Here is a 19,953-nt window from a genome sequence, read left to right as displayed (position 1 = left end):
CGTACTTTTTCCGTACCATTTTCCATCAGAAATTGGATGGAGCGAGTGGGAACTGGGAGCCAATAAAGTGCAGAAGGTACCATGGAAGCCGGATTTATAAAGTCGGTCCAGTAATTGATGGTGAGCAAAAGAGAGTGACAGGATAATTGCCGCGTTGTTTGATTTGTGGGGCGCGCGAGTTGGGCTGTAAACAGAAATGACACGTTGGGATACATACTGAGAGATGTGGCTTTTACGGTTTGTTGTTGACAGTTTGTTGTGTGTAAATATGTAACCGTTTATTACACTTTTCTCATCGGGTTTTCATAAAACATTTCAACGTACCCTTTTGTAACGCATAAAATGCAACGGTTAATCTCGAAAAGGGGTCACTCACTCCTCTCGCTTAGCTTCCCAATTAGCTTCTACAAATAGATTGAAATAAATACCTAATTTAATGATAATTTATAGCTTTTTATTATTCATACGGTGTACGGTTGTGTGTGTGTTTTTTTCTCTCTTGGCCCCTACATCAATGAGATTAGTTTATTGAATGTTTGCACAACAGAACTCCAACTATATGCATGGTTGAATAGGTTTGTTGCTTTGTTCCACGGGTCTCTGGCGTTGCATTATCGGTCACGTTGGTGTGTCAGTGGCGCTGGCAACGATTGAAAGCGTGCCGATCGTCCTCCGAATGGTGGTGCGGTGCAGTATATCAGTGCGCATTGAGTGCGCTCGATAATTACAGTAATATGGTCACATCAATTCCAACCTCTAATTAATTGACGGACGGTTTAAACGGACCGATAAGGAATGGACTGGGCCTCGGTGCTGTGAGCAGGTTTTCCCATATCAAGTTTCACTTTGATGTTTGTGTAAGGTCTGTGGAACTGTTGATAGGAATACGCATTAAAGCGAGCGTGTGTGAGTGTGTATTTTTGAGGTGTAAAGTTTACATCAATTAAAATGTATCTTCTTTGTTAAAATGGTTTGCCCGAACAAGGAACAGTAGCTTGCTCGCCTGTGTTGGCACAAAAATTAACCTTCATTAGCATGCATTGGACGGCACCGGAATGCGGCGTAAACCATTAAAGTTCGCATTCGAATCTCGACAAAAGCGGCGCAAAGGAAACAAATCAGGATAGAAGAGAGAGTGAAAAAACAGTCAACATTCAGCACGACTGCGTCGCACGAGATCGCTTTCGAGTGTCCGTTAACGAATCCATTTCCTATTTTTGGACCAGAGGGACTACCACTGGAGATTGGTGGCGTATTGATTTTGGCGTGCGTGCGTGTGCGAGTGAGGGTTTGAAATTGAATATTCCGTTCCGTGGTATGCTCTTGCATGCTGTTTGAAGTGCTCGATTACATTTTGCGAACGAGAAACGTGCTACCGGATACAGCAGCTCCTAGAACGATTGAGATTGAACATCCTGCGGGGTGTAGGTTTAGTTGGATGTGTGTGTTTTTTTTTGTTGTTGTTTGAAGAACGATCGTTTTGGGTAGTTTAAGTTATTTAAAAAAGTTTAGAATTAATTTAAAAAAATAGTTTAGATGACTTCGGTGGCTGAGTTGTGTTGTGCGATCACTGATGGTTTTTTTTTTATGTTGCAATGATAATTCTCTAGTTCAGCTGCCATATTTAACACTCCAATCAATGTTTGTAATAGTCCTTTACAGGTTTGGATATCGTAGCTATTGTAATGTAACCAAAAATCTCGTTTAAATTCACCTCGAGCGACAATTGTCATGCAGATTGCATACTTTTAGGCGTTTCTAGTGTTTGAACATTTCGATGCAGGTGTTCGACATTACAATTTACTGTAAATACGAAACGAGGATGGGAAAAAAAAGAGCCCTTAAAAACAACTATTCCATGTCTATTTGAAACATTTTATGCAGCGTAGACTCTTGTCACTACAGCGGTCGCTTGCAATTGTTTCAGTAATCGAAACATTCTGTTTTATTTTATTTTCACGTCGGTCTTAATTTACTACGCTGGCCCACCTTTTGCATTTTATTCTAAAACCATTTGCCAACCTTAATTGCAACGCACACACACACACACCCGACACAGTAAGCGAATTCCTCCCGGACTATGTGTGTCGATTCAATAAAGGCTGGCCCCAAAAGCCCGAGCCCCGATCCACAAAAGTGCTCGCAGTCGCGCGAAGGGAACGCCATCGTTTGGCGTTAATCCTTGTGTTAACAGTGTCTGGTGCGCCTGGATAAACACCGCCAATGCCAGCCTACATAATTTGTCGGTGAAGGTAAATTATGCGCCGTGTTTACCGTGTCTCCAGTCCCATGGTCCGCCCCTATCCAACCATCCGTTGGTTGGTTTGGTGTTGCCAAATGTTGTAGAACGCGAATGGTTCCGCTTTCCGACTCAATTCAATCGACGAATTCCGCACGGTTCCATTGGAGTGGTATAGCTTCGGGTTTGTTCACACTTTTGTACTGCTGGTGCGTTAGGTATAAACAGACGTCTCGGAAGCGTGGGACGGTGTGCTTCATTTGGGAATAATTTGAGCCTTGGAACAAGACCCTCATTTTTGGGCCGACCCATTCATTCGTTGTTGTTGGTGGTTACGACGAGCTCAACGGGAGCGCTCAACGGTTCGGCTCCTTTTTGCCGAACAAAAAACCCACCGGGCAGTGGGCCAAGCACGGTCATAAAACAGCGAAGCGCACTGTGGCCTAGGAGATGAATGGAAAGTCGAGGTTTTCAGTACATTGAACCCAGGTTATCGCTCATCCCGCGCGTAAGCACACAAATCAGGTGGGAAAAGCTGTCGCTATCTCGTCGAGGTAAAGTCATTCCCAGCACGGTGCGGTGTGGTTGCCATTTTCCGACCACCGTTTCTGACCGTAGCACACGAAAAACTTTCGCGCGCAGGAGAACGCCATGGACAAATGGGACGGTTTGTTTTACTTTCCACCGTCTCACAATAGGCAAAACCCCTGCTGGGAAAAGGATCCAGCTTTTAGACGGGCGCTTAAAAGCACTGGCAAGGTAATGGTGTCCGCACCAGACACCACCGGTCACAGCTACAGCGTGGAACCGGTCCGGAAGGAACCCTCCTGCTGATGATAACTTTAACATTTTGATTTAATTAGCATTGCACATCGAGTGGTGCACACCCGGGACGGGGGAGAATTGCAGCATTTGCTTCGTCCGCCAGGGGAAAAGCCGTCAAGGAGGTACGCGCTAATTGCAACAGGCGAACAGTCGTCGGCGTGGAATTTGCGTAATGTGATGTGGAGTGAAGAATGGTTAAATGGCTTTTAGTTTCACGGTTGAAATGGGTTTTCCCTTCACAGGTGTAATTTGCTTGCTGGTACCTGGTTACTTTGAAAGGTAATTTACGGAAATGGAAGTTGAGTTTTGCTTTGAAAGCTGAAAATTGGGTTTAAAAATTTAACAGGGAAATCATAAGTAACAATAGGCTACGAAAAAAAAATCATTTTCCGATGGAGGCGCATGGTGCAAATTCGTATCACTTCAAAAACCTACTTCAATTCAACATCAACACCGGTGGACGAATTGTAGCTAAATTCAAGAGTAATTGCCAGTTTTAATTTCACGTGTCAACTTTCCAAATCTTCCCTGCTACCCAACACCAACGTTATTCGATAAGTGTTTGCGATCCTTCAATTAATTGAGCAAACCCACCTTCTTCGAGTGGTCCATTTCGTAAGACACATTCCAGCAGATAATTACGGCACAGACGAAGAAAGAAATCTGCCCACATTGCGGCCTAGACAATCATTCTCCCCGAAACGTTCCACTGCCACTGCTAAGCATGATCATGATTGATTGTACTGACCGCACAAATGGTTTTTGACCAGCAGTTGGAAAATTACAATCGACACCAAAACTGCGGTACTCTCGGTTTCCGGTATCCATCGAGCGAGGGGCTGAGATTGACTATTGACTGGGTTTGCAATTAATTGACGTTTCGCCTCTTTTTTCTTCCCGGCTGTCCGTGGATGGACCGAAGCTCGGGGCTCAAGAAGCTGTCACTAATTAATCTTGTACTGCTGATTGGATTTGTCGACCGATACGTTAGAAGCTTATGATGGTGCTTATGCATGTATGTGTGTGAGAGAGAGAGAGAAAGGAGGAAAAAATGGCGTCATCGATGTCACTGACTTATCCTGGAGTTTGACAGTGGAGGAAGCATTTTTTTCGTCCATTCATTGGTTCGATCTAGCCACTCACTATATCTCTATCTCCTTACATCTATCTCTTTCCCTTCCCGTTTGTTAAGTGTTGCAATTGCTCATGGAAGATAAAATTGTGTGGAATGTGGAAGCACAAAGCAAAAAAGTTCCACATTTTCACAGCCACACAGCATGAAATGAGCGATTTTAGTCGGTCGCGTTAGGGAGAGGCAACGAAAACCGCACCGGGCAGGCAATTAATTTCACTAATCTCCACCGTTTTTTTTTTCTTCGTGCCTTAGCACACTCACACACTGCGCGCTGTCATGGTCTTATGAATGAAGCTGAGAAAATTGAAAGATTAAATAGGCAGAAATAATTAAATGATCTTCTTGGAAGGTGGAGCACGGCGGTCGTTTAATGGAGGCCAGATGGGGCCGGTTGGTTAGGGAAAAAGGAGAAGGAGAAGGAATGCTGGTGAGGTATTTAAGATTTTCCTAGGCATTTTCCGGCCAATTTCTATTTCATTTAGTAGCACAACCTTCGTGCCACAAATTGACAAGACGTGCTAAGTAAATGAGAGCCACAACGGAATAAGTGAAATGACATTTAAACTTTTGCTTTGGGTTTTGATTTTAATTACTTGCAGAACAAGGTGTGCTGAGTGGACTATGCCCTTCCAAAACACCATCTCGTTCAAATGGAACTCGTTTTTTTCTAGCTCTATGACCTTAAGAGCTCTTCTCAAGAGACCTCGTCGCACGGTTGGCCTCGTCCGAGTCCGATACCGTGCCCTCGTTTATCAAGAGACGTCGTAGTCGAAGGGACTTGATGAAACTCATCCATCAAATAATTTCGCAGTCGAAAAGGCCTTCCAAAGAGTCCAAGAGACCTCGTCGTTGAAATGGTCTCTTCCTCCATGGGATCCTTGTACTCTCGTCTAAGCTTTGTCTGATAAGAAACCTCAAAGTCAAAGTAATTTTATTCGCAGATTTGCTTAAATGTGGATCCTCCTTAAATCAAAATAGTTCTAAGAATGGCTCCGAAAAGCTTTCAGAGCTTTATAATCCATGTCCAACCACTTCATACTACGTAGTTAACGTTGCACTAAGAAGTTTAGTTTCAAAATGTTTACTCAACAAAGGCCCCCGGGAAAAAAAAAATCGCCGGAAGGAAGGAAACGGATCGAATGTCATGAACACTTGACATGTGCCGAATTCAAATCGTATTTTAGAAAATTGAAGCAAAACAAAAAAAAAACTACAACTCACCCGCACAGGACTTGTTTTCATAATTTCAATGATCTTCCATTCTTTCGGTAAGGTTTTTTTTGTGCTGCTTGCACAGAACGAAAAGAGCTTTGTTAGAGCTTCCCACAGTGCAGCGGTGAACGGGCAGGCAAAAGTAAAGCATTTTGATAAGAAGAACCGGAGGGGGCGAAAACCGGCGAATAAAAACAACCAACAACCACCGACACATGGCACCTGAGCGATGTTTACTTTTTTCCTGCTCTTCGCTGCCTGTGGGCGCAAACGGCGTGAAGCGGCGAGAAACGGAAAAGCCGGATTGCACCGGCATTGTTCGAATGCTGGGGTTGCCTGCCGAGGAGGCAACACACAGCACCGTAAAAGACCACTGATGCATGAATGCGATGCACCGTTTTTGAATGATGCAAGATTTATGTGTTGGTTCCCGCTGAGCATGCATTGTGATGGCGCTACGGGCACGGGCATGGCCTTTTAGCGGGCGTGAGAGAGAGAGTGAGAGAGTGAGTGGTGAAAGTGGAAGCAAAAACGGAGCTTTTCCGGGCTTTTTTCGTAGTTCGGGTGCAACCGGGACTTGACTGACTGCCTGACTGGCAAAGGTGCATGCACAAAAGGCATGTATGGCTCAAGCCAGCCCGTGCCAGCAGCGCAGTGCATCGGGATGTGGTGCTGATGTCATCACAAATGCATTTGAAGAATAGTCAAAAAATTGATATGCAAAGTCATTTGCATAGTTCGAGCTACCGGCGAGAGAAAGAGAGGGAAAGCCGAGCATGGTAAGCGCCACGATTCTGCACACTTTCAAACAAACACGAACACATGCACACGTTGAAACAAGCTAGGAGGAATCCCATTTTCCCGATATACTCTCCCACGTGGGAAAGTGGACCACTGCTGCTGTTCGGGGGGTGGGGTTTTTCCGTTACTGGCACCTTTTCGCTTGTCGACACTGACGCTGACGAACAATCGTGGAGCCCTACATCTCGCGTCATCAATCACGGTACACCCTAGCCCCAAAATTCGGTACATGTGGATGTGTATTTTTGGGGCTACTATTTGAATATCTTTGAGCGCAGGCTGACATATCCGCGTGGCCCTACCGGAGTGCATACCAGGAGAACTGTTAACGCGCGAATAAACACGAAAATCGCTGCAGTAGAAATGGTTCGCACACTAAACCGCAGAAAAAAAGAGGGCAAGTGTTGAAAGATCACCAGACGCTGTTGGCTTTATCGAATCGGAAAATTACCTACCGAGAAAGGGGTCAGCACAGAACAAAGCGCACCTAAGTTGGTAATTTAGTGTTAAAAAGGCAAGTATGTCAGATTGTTTGCATACTACAAAGGGGGTTCATGAGCGCCTGAAGGTGTGCAATATATTTCTTAGAATCTCCCTTTGAAGTTTGGTGTAGTCTGATCAAACCGTTCTCTGCGAATTCTCCGAAGATCTAGTGTTATAGAATGTTATTTTGCATACATGTAGGCGCAAGCAGTAATGAATCTTTTCAGCATTAAGCTACTGAGATCAGCAATAATTTTGTATATTTTTTCACCCAGTTAAATTACTTCGATTGGTAAATTTGCTTTGCAAAACGCCTAAAAGTATGCAACTGGCAAATTATAATTACATTCTGAGCTAAAAACACATTAGTTTCTACTTCCTCTCGATTTTTCACTAACCCATTTGTTCTTCCCATCATCCACATGCGAACGGCTCATTCATTATCTGCAACGCGAACAGGCCGGCAAGGTGTAATAAGGATTGATTTCATTAGCTATAAGAGCTCGTGTATCATGTACACCATCATGACTACCACCACCACCACCACCATCACACTACGCCGGTGCATGGCGGAGGCCTAATCAAAGAACAAAAGCTGCAACCTGCCCCCCAAAACAAAAAAGGCTCACTCACGACATTAAGCTCATTTTCGGGGGCTTTTGTTGATAGCCCGGTTGCCCTCATTTGCATAACGTTTCGGATCTCGGAGGGAAAGTATGCATTATGCCAGCCCAGTTCCGCATAAGCTAGTATGTAACCACGAGCGAAGGATGGCGCATCGCGTATCATCACCATCAGCATCGTGCAGAAGCGTGCCACGTGTTGTTTGTGCCTTTGCTTTAAGCACGCGGTCACCCTCGCGGTGTCTGTCTGTCTGCCTGCGGAAAATAGAATTCTGTTCGCGTGCGGCATAAAATCATAAATTTTGCTTTCAAGAGTCCGGGAGTAGATGGTGAGAGCCTTTTTTTGCTTTTGTTCCGGGGGGTTTTCGTTTGTCCGAGCTTTCCACCGGGGGGATGTGTTGAAGTTGAAGAGAGGGACCTGGGACGAACGCTCACGTATACTTTACCCGTAGCTCATCAACGTGTGGCTTTGTAAGTAGATTTATGCCATTACTCCTGTGTGTGTGTGTGTGTGTGTGTGTGTGTGTGTGTGTGTGTGTGTGTGCGTTGGTGGGCTGTCTGTTGATGAGCAAAGAATATTATCTTGGCAGAATGGTTCGGTGCGCTCGGTGAATTAAAAGTGGGAGGTCCTCTTCAGGCTTCCTCTGTGTGTGGGACCCTGCTCTTATCGTGACGTGTGCTTTGTTTATTTAATGCTGTTTAAAATCAACGAGGCAATGTAATTGTCATCCATCTTCTAATTGTTCTTTCGAGCACAAGAATGCTGCAACGCAAAGTACATTTTACTGCCACATCATGCCAAGTTGAAAAAATCAGTGATATGGAAACGAACTAAATTAAAAGAAAAAAAACCGCTCAACAATATACACATGTTTAGGGATAGAATTTAAAGCAGCACATTGATATACACTCATGGGAAAACTTTTCCCACTTACCTGTTAGTGTTTCTTTTTTGTGTCGACTGATTTCTCTCTCTCTCTTTCTCTCTCCGAGCAAACTGTTTCAAATCCCGAAGCGTCTGTTAGCGCTTAAGTCGCCTGCGGGGTTCGAACCGGGAACCAGGCAGGTGGAAGGAATATTATTCTTGTTTGCTGAAACATATTTCATCCACACTTTTTCCAGCGCTTCTTCCCGGTGCTTCGTGTGCTCCGGGAACGCTTTTCCGCCGTGCACAGCGAAAGTTCAGCTCAACAAAAACATGAATATTATGTCGGCAAAAGTTGTCTTCGATTGTACGTGCAATGTAACGAATGGGTGGTGGGCAAACTGCAATTCAGGAAGTGCTAAGGAAAGTCGGACGACCACCGCAAGCTGCAATGCGTTCGGTTGGTAAAGTTAATGGAGCCTGAATGTATGCAATCTTTGTTTGATAATCTATTGCATTGAATTATCGCTGAGATATGTAAAATGAAGTTGAGAAAATGTTGTTAAATGAGTAAGTTCTGGCGTCCTATCGCCACATCCAGGACTCATCAGAATGATGAAGTCACTTATCACACTCCTTGATAAAACAGCGCCTAAATCATTAAGAATTCAGGCCAGCGTGGGTTTTCTAATTTGTTAAATGTCTAACCCTGGCATGTGCTTTCGAGCGAAACAAAATCTTTTGAAAGTTTAACCAGCATCAAATGCATCCCATCACACATTCCCCTATCGGATTGGAAGAATTCCCACCCAACGCCATGACAGCCTTCAGCAAAGTTCCTAGATAAGGTTGTGTAGACCTTTTTTTCTGGTGTTTTCTCCTCAATGTCTAAGAAGCAAAGACGCCAAGTCACTCATCCGCCGGCAGCTAAAGCAAGGCCAGCAATCGTGCCACAGTGACCTGAAGAAGTTGACATCGGGCATCCACCATAATAGACGCCCGTCGAGCTTCAGGTCATACATCAGTGACGGAGGATAAGCGAAACACACTCACACACACACACACATACATCACCCTGCTGTCGAGCATCATGTTGCCGGAAATTGGACGTTCCGGATTTGCAACAAATTTTGTATCCGAACTTGCGCGGGCACTACTACCGGGACCCGGCGGCATGTCGGGCACTATCAAATATCCCTAAAAGCGCTGAATTCCCCCATGGTTCGAATCAGACCTCGAGCGAGAGAGAGAGAGAGAGAGAGAGAGAGGTAGGAGAAGAAAAAAACCGGGACGGAAAACATGATAAAAGGGTTAAACGGTCGCGGGCTGGATTTTGCAGTGAAAATATTCTACCATGCAATGTCAGGATTCATATTAATACACACATACACACACACATGTAGGGGCATCCCTTTGGCACGTCAGTGAGACTTTTATGCTTTCTGGTCACGTACGCGAGACGGTTTCAGGGCGGCCCCTCGGTTTCGGTACTTTGACAGTGAATCCTCATCCCGGCATCCGGATTCTACAGGATCAGTACGAACGGGTAGAGGATGATGAAGAGCACCGAAACCCGTTCCCCCGCTCCTTTGCTTTCTTCTTCCCCCGATGTGAATCACCTCGGAGTGTGCAGTACGCTCTTTGGACGATCTTTTCTAGTGGTTCAAATTAGGGCGAAAAGTTGAAAATATGCTGCCGCAGCTGCATGTTGCTGTTGATGCCTAATAGAATTAACTCGACCAAGAGCGGCGGGCGGACCAAAGGCTAAACTAATGCCAAGATCGTGCACGGGTGCAGTTCGGACGAGCACGCTTAGCACTCGACAGACCCGGCCGTCCGCACAGCGACCGGTTCTCGTCGAACCAACATCCCGTCACATGTGTGCATCCTTTCGCTATCTTAAAGCCTTGAGCCTGGGCCACCAATACGTGGAAGCACTCACATATGGCTTGGGAGGGCTAGTTTTTCTTCTGTCCTACTTTACGTGGAATATATCCTTACGATTCTTCGGTTGCCGTAAAGTGGCAGTAATTCAATTGCCTCGTTCTCAAATTAGAGCAAATTTGGTTGACATTCTGCTGCTGGGGACGCGTCTGTCCTCAAACACTAGAAAGAATCAATTCGTCGTCAAGGCTTGAAACGATGAGAGGGGTTTTTTCTACTTCTTGCTTTCGGTTCCCCATTTGCTAGTGATTTTATCCTTCCGAAATTGAATTAATGTTCCACCTATTTAGAGAGCGAGTGTGACTAGGTTTAGTTAGTTGCATTTGTTTAGGTGGAAACCAATGTTCCAGTTCCAGCATGGATGAAGTGTCCTTCGTACGAAAACATTTACTATACTAGATTCCCGTGATCGAAGCGATTTTTCCTGTCGCTCTCCGATCCGATTAGTGGGTTATTTTCCTTTGCCAGTAGCGGATCCATTCGCTGGAATTCGATAATTTTCCCTCGCGGCAAACGAATGGGACTAATTATCCGGTGATTCTAACGCTAGGTGGATCCGGCCCACGCTCTACGGATTTTCATAGTGCTGGTACGGTGCATGGGAAAAAATATTACAAGAGGATGATATCGTCTCGGGAGCAGCCAGTGGGTGGTAGCATGACACGATACGAGGCTCATTTATACTGGGCGTGCATTAATCTTGCCGGTAGATTAATTGTTCCACTATCGTAGTAGGATAATTAATTAACTAGCATAATGAAAGGTTCATGAGATGCGTCGATTATTTACGTTTGCAGGATTTGCCCAAGTAGAGGAGGTTTGAGGCTACGGATACGGTTGCAGGGTTTAAGTAGGTGGGACGAGAAATCCATTGGAAGGGGCTTATCTTTGAACTAAAATGAGGTAAGGGAAGCGTAAATGAGAAAATTTCTTAAATTCTATGTGTGTTGTCATGCGGTTTACATACTTTCGGGCGGTTTATTTTTCAAAATAAAAAATTATGCAATTTTCGCTATAAAACGCCTGTTGGTATGCAATTTGCACATTATGAGCTGTTTTCCATGGCATACTGTGGGCAATTTGTTTGTTCTGCTGAATAGAATCGCTTTCTGGCAGTAAACACCATAAATAGAATTAAATTTAGTCTTTCCAGTGTTATTTTATAATCTTAAAATCAATTTTAAACAACTGCCTCTAACCACACGCTCTCCATTACACCAGGCTCCATCTTTAATCGACGTCATGTTTTTGCTACCTCAACAATGCAACTACATTTATCTTTCCGTCCCATTTGCCGTTGGGCTTCGGTGTGGGCTGCACACACCTCACTATGCGGGGAAAATCCAAACAGAACATTAATTAGAAATTTTCAAACGCATTCCCGTTGCCATCTATTTGCTTTCAAATTCCAAAGCCAACAACACAAATCCCTGCTCGAAATGTTCCATTTTTTCCTTCCCTTACCGATGGAAAGGCCGGATGCCGAACGGCCATTATAATGGAGGTATAAAAACATGACCGCAGGGCAACGTGTCGGGCGCGGAGGGGCCAGTAGGAGGGCAACAAATGGCAAAACAATCCGAAACATCTCCGAACGAACCTCCAAAACACCGGGTGCATCTTCTTGGCAATGTGACCGAGAAAGCGAAGGAAAATTCCTCACTGGCTGCTGTTTTCCGCCAAGCCACCAAACGGTAGCCGGTGGTAATGTCGTAATCGATTTTTTGTTGACTACAGCCCAAACAGCCCTGCCATGCCCTGCCGCTCCGATTGCACTCTCCTGTTGCGAACGCTATAAACGGGATGGTTTTTTACGGATGAAAATAGCCCAATTAAGAGCAAATGCCCGGAAGCTTTTTATTTCCTTCGAATTGGTAATTAAATGTTGTTTCTTCCTCAGCCTGACGCCGTAGTCGCTGGGTTGCCGTTTTTTTTGTGTATACATTTATTTGCAACACTTAGCCACAGACTGAACGAGCTAAATGACGAACGGTTAGGATGGATGGAGTGGAGCGTGGTTTTTGTGCCTCGGTCTTAGGCCAGTATATTTATGTTATGCCATTTTTAAACTTCGCGTCCAGTGTGGGACAGCAGCATTAGAATGAATGGTGGATGGTGCACGTTTTGTTGTGTTGTATTCTCTTCTTCTCTTCCCACCAACCCCAACTTCCCTTCCCAACGTTTGGCTGATGGATGCACTTTGCTGCAGTTCCGTATCGAAACGATTGAGCGATTTTCGTGGGATTTGTTTGTCCGTCGCACAGTTGGGTTTATTTATGGTTATGTGATTTTGGTGATTTTTGCCCTGGCACGGTGTATGTGTGCAAAGGAAAAAAACGCTGTAATAAATCTAGTGGTGGTGCATTTGCTACCAGCGTTCCGTGGTCTTTCATGCGCGAATTGAACTTGCGTTGGAATCAAGCGTTTTATGGTAAACTCACCAACGGACGATTTTTATTTGAATGCGTTTGAATAGGATTTGCTGTTTGTTTAGAATTTATTTTGGTTTTAACTGTTGGAAGCTATCCAACGCTTAGCTAGCACTGATTTCTTTCTTGCTTTTATTACTTCCGTAAACGTACCTCGAAAATCACCAACTTCTCCAGAGAAAGTGCAGCATTAAACGAAACGTAAAACAACACACTGAGACTGTTTGCTTCCCATTTGTTACTGTCACGGCGTAGCACTTGCTGGTCGGTAGTCGGAGATAGTTAATACTGATCTGAATCTGCTAAAAACTATTCCCCAACTTTGCTGACCTTTCCGTGGTATGCGAACGGAGCTGGCGGGCTTTGAAGCAGACAAAAAAAAAAAAAGGATGAAGAGTTCTACAAAGCTGCTCCATTACCTGCATTTTGTGTGTGTGCGTGTATGCTCCCTTCAACTGCATCGCCCGGGAGAGTTTCTAGCCACCGTGGACATTCAGGTCAGCAGACAAGAAGTGGCCACATGCCAAGTTCAATGTGAAACTTTTCGGTTGGCGTACAAATTAAATCCGCTATCGATACGAGACAGAGTGCCAACGGTGGTGCACTCGATGGGACTGAAAAGTCGGAGGGAACGGTGTGTTGTTTTCATTGGAATTTAAAACTTTCTGGTGGTATCGGAGTCAGGGACACGGTCGATCTTTCTGTCTGTGTGTGATGCGGTCGTTGCTCTGGTGCTGGAAGATAACGGGCAAAGGTTTTGTGCAAGCTATGCTATGATTTTCATATTTGAAGAGACCACTGCATGGAGATCAGTTTTTTTAAATAAGAAATTTGATTGGTTAATGGTAATCATTCATTATATGAAAGATGATTGAATTTATTGCAATGAGCTGATTTGATGATCACGCTGATTTGACAGCTCATCGTGTACGCCTAAAGGTATGCAATGTATTTTTGAGGCGATTTCACGATTCAATCAAATAAATGACATGAAACTCTTAAATAAAAGTATTAACCCTGTTTGCCTTCATCAATAAATTCTCATCTTTCATCCTGAAAATCTTTATGTTCCAAAGAACATAAACTTCCCCAATATCAAACCCTCTCTTATCAAGTACTTCGAATCCGAAGCTTTCAGCCGGGGGTTGATTTTTTAAATTTCCGTTTACCATGACATCAACAACTTCAACTTCCGGCATCATAACGCTCCATTTGCTGAGTGCGCCGCCATGTGTATCGGGAATTCCGGGAATTAAAGTGTGGTAAAAGGTCGAGAAGAAACCAAACTAGCCTCCCTTCCATGACCAGGCGCGAGCGGTAGGGTGGAAGTTTTGCCGTTCACTTCCCAGCAGAACTCACTTAGCTTTGCTTTTCTTACGTTTACGTTTTTTTCCCGTTCGTCTACATCACCCACTCTCACACGTGAACATGGTGGAATCTAAATTTAACTTCAATTCCGGCGGAAAGATTGTGATCTTTCAAATCTGCACGTCGTTAAAAATGGATGCTCCGGAAGTAAAAAGGCCGAGGGAAAGCGAAAAGTTGGGGTTGGGGGTGGGTGGTAAAAAGTTTTGAATTTACCCAATCCATACCCCGAACTCTGGCGGGGGGTTGTTTTCATGTTTTCAACCCTATTGTGAAACAAGCACAGGGTACAGGAAGTGCCATCGAACAGCAGCTCAGCGAAGGAAAAAGTTATTGATCGATCTGCTTTGCTCAACCAGCAGCGCACGGTTTGCTGGGCGTCTTGCTCGATTGTTGAGCGACATCGGATGTTTGGATGATTGTGGATTCGAAGCGGGGGATCGGAATCGAAAGTTCAAAAGTCACACAACCGCACAAAACCGGTCTGGCGATCCGGTTGATGTACATTTCCGATACGACAATGGTGACGTTCGCCGCCAACGCTCCCGACGCCAACGTCTGATGATTGCTTTAACCGAGCGTACATTGAAGCGATATTCTTTTTTGGGTTGGTTTGTCTATGTGTATGTGTGTGAGTGGGTGTACTTTGTCCACCAACTGGAATGGCACAAATCGAGCGGAATCGAGTGTGAACGATGATTTTTTTCGCTCTGTCAACAACATGATTAGCACGAAGGGAGGCAAACTGATCTTTGGTCTCTTTGTTTCAAATCTGTTGAAAGTGGTGTAAAGTTGTTATTTTTTTTAAACTCCGTTCATCGGTGTCTTTTGGTAAAAAATACCAGTAAAATCTTAACTGAAGCTGATAGTGCTAATCATCATTTGCAAGCATAAACCATGTAACGCCTAAAAGTATGCAATTATTTGTTTTAAAATTTCTAGGGTGAGGGTAATTGGAACACAGTTTTGTTCCTGTTTGGAGCAACTGTGCGATAATTCATCTTTCAGTAGCAGGCCATCTAAGACTTCAATATTAACCCAGATAAATTTGCTGTATTCTTCCATATCGGTCAAATTGCAGTCAATGTGTGTGCATCATTTGCAATTAAACTTCAAACGTAGGTCGAATCCTGTACCAGCTGCATTAAAATTGTAAATGTCCAGCTCAAACAGCTTAAGCAACATTGTAACGATTTCATATTTACACAGCATTGAATCGAATCGAAGAAGGAAAAAGCATGGATCATGATTCACGATTGATTCGATTCACGTGCAATGCTCAGTCTGTGATTGCTTTGAAGTCTTACGGTGTAAACGGTCAAAAGCGTTGTACGGGCAAGTCGTTGGAATATTGCAAATTCCATAACGTACTCAACGCCCCAACATAGCCGTGACGACGCTCCCTACCCATTGGGCGTCCTCTTGCCAAGCACAATCATATTTACGCTACCCACATCTGCAGCTGTGTTGTGTTTTTTGCTTCCTCTGACGAGAAACGCAACCAATGCTGGAATCGTGCAATAATTCCTAAATTATTTCATCAACCACACGACCCAGCATGCGAGATACCAGCTCAACTGAGACGCGAGACCAACAAAACCAAGGAAGAGTGCATTAAATTGCATTGAAATGCACCACGACTTTACGACTTCCAATTATGGCGCACGCCCTGGAACGGAAATTCGTTTAGTGTCGCTTCCGAATAAAAAAGCAAACTGCAACGCGAGGATCAAAAATCTTTTCACCGCGTGATGCTGTTGCCTCATCGTGTTGCAGCTGGAGAAAGCGTGCTGAAAAGATAAGAGAAATCCAATTTTACATATCGCAAACACCGCAGAACTAAATTGGGAAGAAGGGAGTTCCTCGTGGGTAAGTATCGGTAAAGCGAATGACGTTCGTAACGGCAATTTATGGGCAACCGATGGAGGTAAACAACATTAAAAGTTGGTTAGAAGACAGATCTATCTTCTTGCCGAGGTACCGACAACCCTGAGGTGCCGTTGAAAGGCGAACTTGTTGCGAGGATGTATCGATACAGCTCTCTTCTTTCGACACACACACACATATGGGAGAGTACGTGTGTGTTTCTGTGGTGCCAAAGAGTGCTGAAGGTACCATTTTTATGATGATAGAAAAGAAGAGCCAAAGGACCGGGGGTAAAATCCTCACGTGCCAGGATCCAGCAGCAAGCCCCGAGAACATGGCAAGAGTTGTGCATATTTACCGTACACACTTCGCACACTGCCACTGTTTGCCTTCTGAAGGGTTGTGGAAGCGATAGTTGCATGGATGTGGGATTGGCAACTACTATCCTTTACCAAATATCCTGATGCACACGGTTCGGGACAGGTGTAGTGCTCATAAAGGATATGGATTGGAAAAGGCCACAATAAACCCATTTACGACACTCGTGCTCGCTTTCCAATCGACAGGAAACCCACCGGACGGGAAGTCCTGGCTGAAAAGCACAAAGCAAGTAGCAGCACGAAAAAAAAAACAAGGACACACAAACTTCCCCCAGAATAAGCAATGGTAAGGGTAAATATGAAAATATTACACAATAAATAATCGTACAACATGATGCAGGCGGGTTACTATTCCACCTGACACTTCTCGTACCGTCTATGAAGTATGTTCGAGTGCTCGAGCCGAATTCGAGCCGGTGGTTTGTTGTGGAGTTGTATCAAATGTGGGCGAGTGCTGGCAATTGGTTTGGAGTACACAAAGAGAAAGATAAAAACATTGAAGCGCGTCGCCGTATGTCCTCCCCGCCTCATGCTCGACCCGGGAAAGAGCACTTGAAAAACACACACACACCTCAAGCAGGCTTGAAACCGATTCGCCGATGGTGCCCGGAGATGCTTCTCGGCGTGTTCCTCCCAAATTTATTCCGGTGCGCTCCAGGTGCAGACATTTCATTAACTTTTTTGTGTTTGGCGCTGCTAAGTGAAATATGTTAGCTTATGTTTATCCCATTTCGTGGTAGGTGGTCAGCATCCCGTTCCCGGTGTGTTACGGTGAGAAGATAAAAGAAAACGGTACGTAGAAGCTGTATTTCCTCATTTCCCTCGGTATGGGGTACACTGTCTGGTCTGGGATCTTGTTCGCCGGTGTTGCATTTTCGCTTGACCACATGAAACCACGTTCGAGGAATCGTGGAAGGGAACGGTTTATCGCCACCGAGCCCCTACACACCGTAGCTGGACGCTTGTAATCCTATTTGTGGCGCAGAAGCTAAAGATGAACTAAAACGTGATTCAACATCTCCACGCCGGGCATGCTATCCGTGTCGATGGCTGCCAGCTTTGTGCGCGATGTTGTGTTGCTGTAGGATTAAAGTGCAGGTGGAACAAAATGGCATCGTGTGGCGTAGAAACACGGGTAGGATATAATGGCCAGCTGCATTGCTAATGTTGCATAATAATGTACTAAACACTAAAGATTATAGGCGTACTTAGTGGACAGCTTAGGTGGGAAGGGCAAATGGGAATGTAAAGGGAGGCCCAGTTTGGCTTGAAATGGTTGATTATAATTTGTTTCCTTCATTCGGTTTCATGTTCCGTTATAAATATCATTTCTTCCCTGTATTGTGACGTTTCACACGACCGACAAAAAAGGCGCTTCTTTGATTGACAGCGCTGTCAATGAATAATCAAGCACCGCGCCTAAAGCTATGCAATATGCAGGACATTTCTGCACACATTCAATTTTATTGCTGTTTTCTACTGTGTGTGTGTTTTTTATCAAATCACAAAGCACTTTTACCACAAACGCTTGCATATGTGGGACAATAAAGTATAACAACTTTAATTACCCAATTAACTATAATTGAACTTTAGTACAGCGATGTTTTTAATAACCACTTTTTTGATTAAATTGCATTCCGGCCCCTACTATACCGACCGACACAACGTATTAATTTAATTGGATTTGCATTGATAATCAGCCCCAAACCTGTCGCGCTCTAGGCATTTCTGTTCCATTTTTTGTACCCACCGTCATAACGCATCATTCGATAACTGGGTTTGAAAAGTGTGACAGTACTAGTACACACTATTCCTCAATACCCAAGGGAAATCAACCCTGAAACGCATGGGCGCAATAAACACACCCACAGAACATGCACATCAATTGGGTAAGGAAGGATGGATGCATTTTTCGCTAATCAATTTGTGGCATAACTGACGTTCGGTTTCCATTTGGCTGTCGAAAATACGGAAGCCGATGGATGCACATTTCGTCACCGCTGCTGACAAATAAAATATTAAAATTGCTCAAAATTAACCACCCATCCGGGGCTGTTACGAGAGCGCGGCAACGGTTCTGCTTGATTGCATTGCAGACACCCATCATCATCATCATCATCATCAGTAGTAGCAGCGCAGCACCGTCGTCATAATGACAGAAAATGACCCGGAACCAGGATGATGAATAAATATTTCATAAGCGAATTGATTGCGTCGGTACTTGTGTCTGGTGCGGGCCGGTGGAGCTGAACCATTTGGTGAAATAATAGACGACGGCACGATGCAAACGGTTGGAATGACCGTTTGGTTAGTTGGGTTGGTCGTGCGTACGCTAATGTTCGTCCGGGCGCGAAAAATAGAAATGTGTGTGTCTCCGGGCGGGCTCTGCGGAACCGTACATCCCCAAAAGTGCATTAATGTTGCAACACGATTTGAATAATAGACATTTACGCAACTTGACGTTTGGCTGTCGAATGTGCGCTGTTATGGGGACATTGCAGTTTACACACCATCAGCTCACATTTTCGCAAAGGAGCGTAATTAGGGGACCGCACACTGTACAAACGATAATTTGCCACCGGGGAAAACGCGTAGGGCTCAATTATAGGAAAAGCACCAAAATGGCAGAAGAAAAACCCCTTTTTTGTGTGTGTTGTGAGATTTTTGCTATTGAAAAGCTGAAATTGACAACAGGTTAATATTTTATCAACGGATGAAAGTTCGAATGTCGGTGAACGATCAACTTCGCCGGAGCCTCAAATGGCTTGGTAATTATGCTCTGCTCCACACTGTGCGTTGATGCCAATTACATCGGTCTTATGAGGTTGTGGTTGGCTTTATTATCAACACCTACAATCACCCCCCATTTTTTGCCAATGCAGCCTCCGTGTAAGCTAAGGAAAAGTGCAATTTTTATTTTGAAATTACCCCAATCCCATAAATCCACCACCCACCGGAGGTGCGTTTTTTAAATCGATTTTTCACCTTCACTCTTTTATTGACATGTTTCGATCCGTTCGGCTTATCAGTGTGGTTCGATGTGTTAGTGAGCGGGGGGTCTTTTTTAATTCAATACCACCCAGCTAACGAGTTTATACTTTCAATCAATTTCGAACGTCATAACGAAGATGGTTGAAAATATTATTTATCATCCTGTCACTGCACTTGCTTTCAGAGCGTACTCATTGGGAGGAAGGAAAAAGTGACCCCTACTCACACACACACACACACACACATCCAACCACGAAGTTGATGTGCAATTAATGTGGCACTTTTTTGTGTTGCGCTCAAATTCGCATCCTTCTGCTTCCTGACGACGGCAAGGACACCAACGACGACGTCGATTACTTTCCTCGCCGGTCGGTGGCGTACTGTACAAAAGAAGTGATATTTATTGCGCTGATGATCCATTTTTCATAGTGTAGCGTTTGTTGTTTTTATCACCCTTCAAACTTATGATACATTGTTGAAGGAGTCGTCCGTGTGCACACACAGACCCAGTCAAGAAGAACACATGAAGGTGGCGCTTTGGAACAGGAACAGTTCTGGCTGATGTATGGAGTAAAAGTTTTGCTTGCGGAGCTCACGTGGACGAGGTGCACGTGAAAGGATATCGGGGCCTAGACCCGAGCGGCAGGCGAGTGTGAGTGGAGATGCTTTAAAGTTCATCCTTCGTGTGAAGGGAAAGACTGATAATGCTTGTTTTCTTTGCAATTTGTAACTTATATCGTGGTATGAGAAATTTTTTAATCGAATTTATGCTATAAGGTGTATCGATAGCAATTA

Source organism: Anopheles stephensi, chromosome 3 (assembly GCF_013141755.1).
Source record: "Anopheles stephensi strain Indian chromosome 3, UCI_ANSTEP_V1.0, whole genome shotgun sequence".
Classification (NCBI taxonomy): Eukaryota; Metazoa; Arthropoda; class Insecta; order Diptera; family Culicidae; genus Anopheles; species Anopheles stephensi.
The sequence above is the reverse complement of the archived record's forward strand: the minus strand, read 5'-3'. Positions refer to the sequence as shown.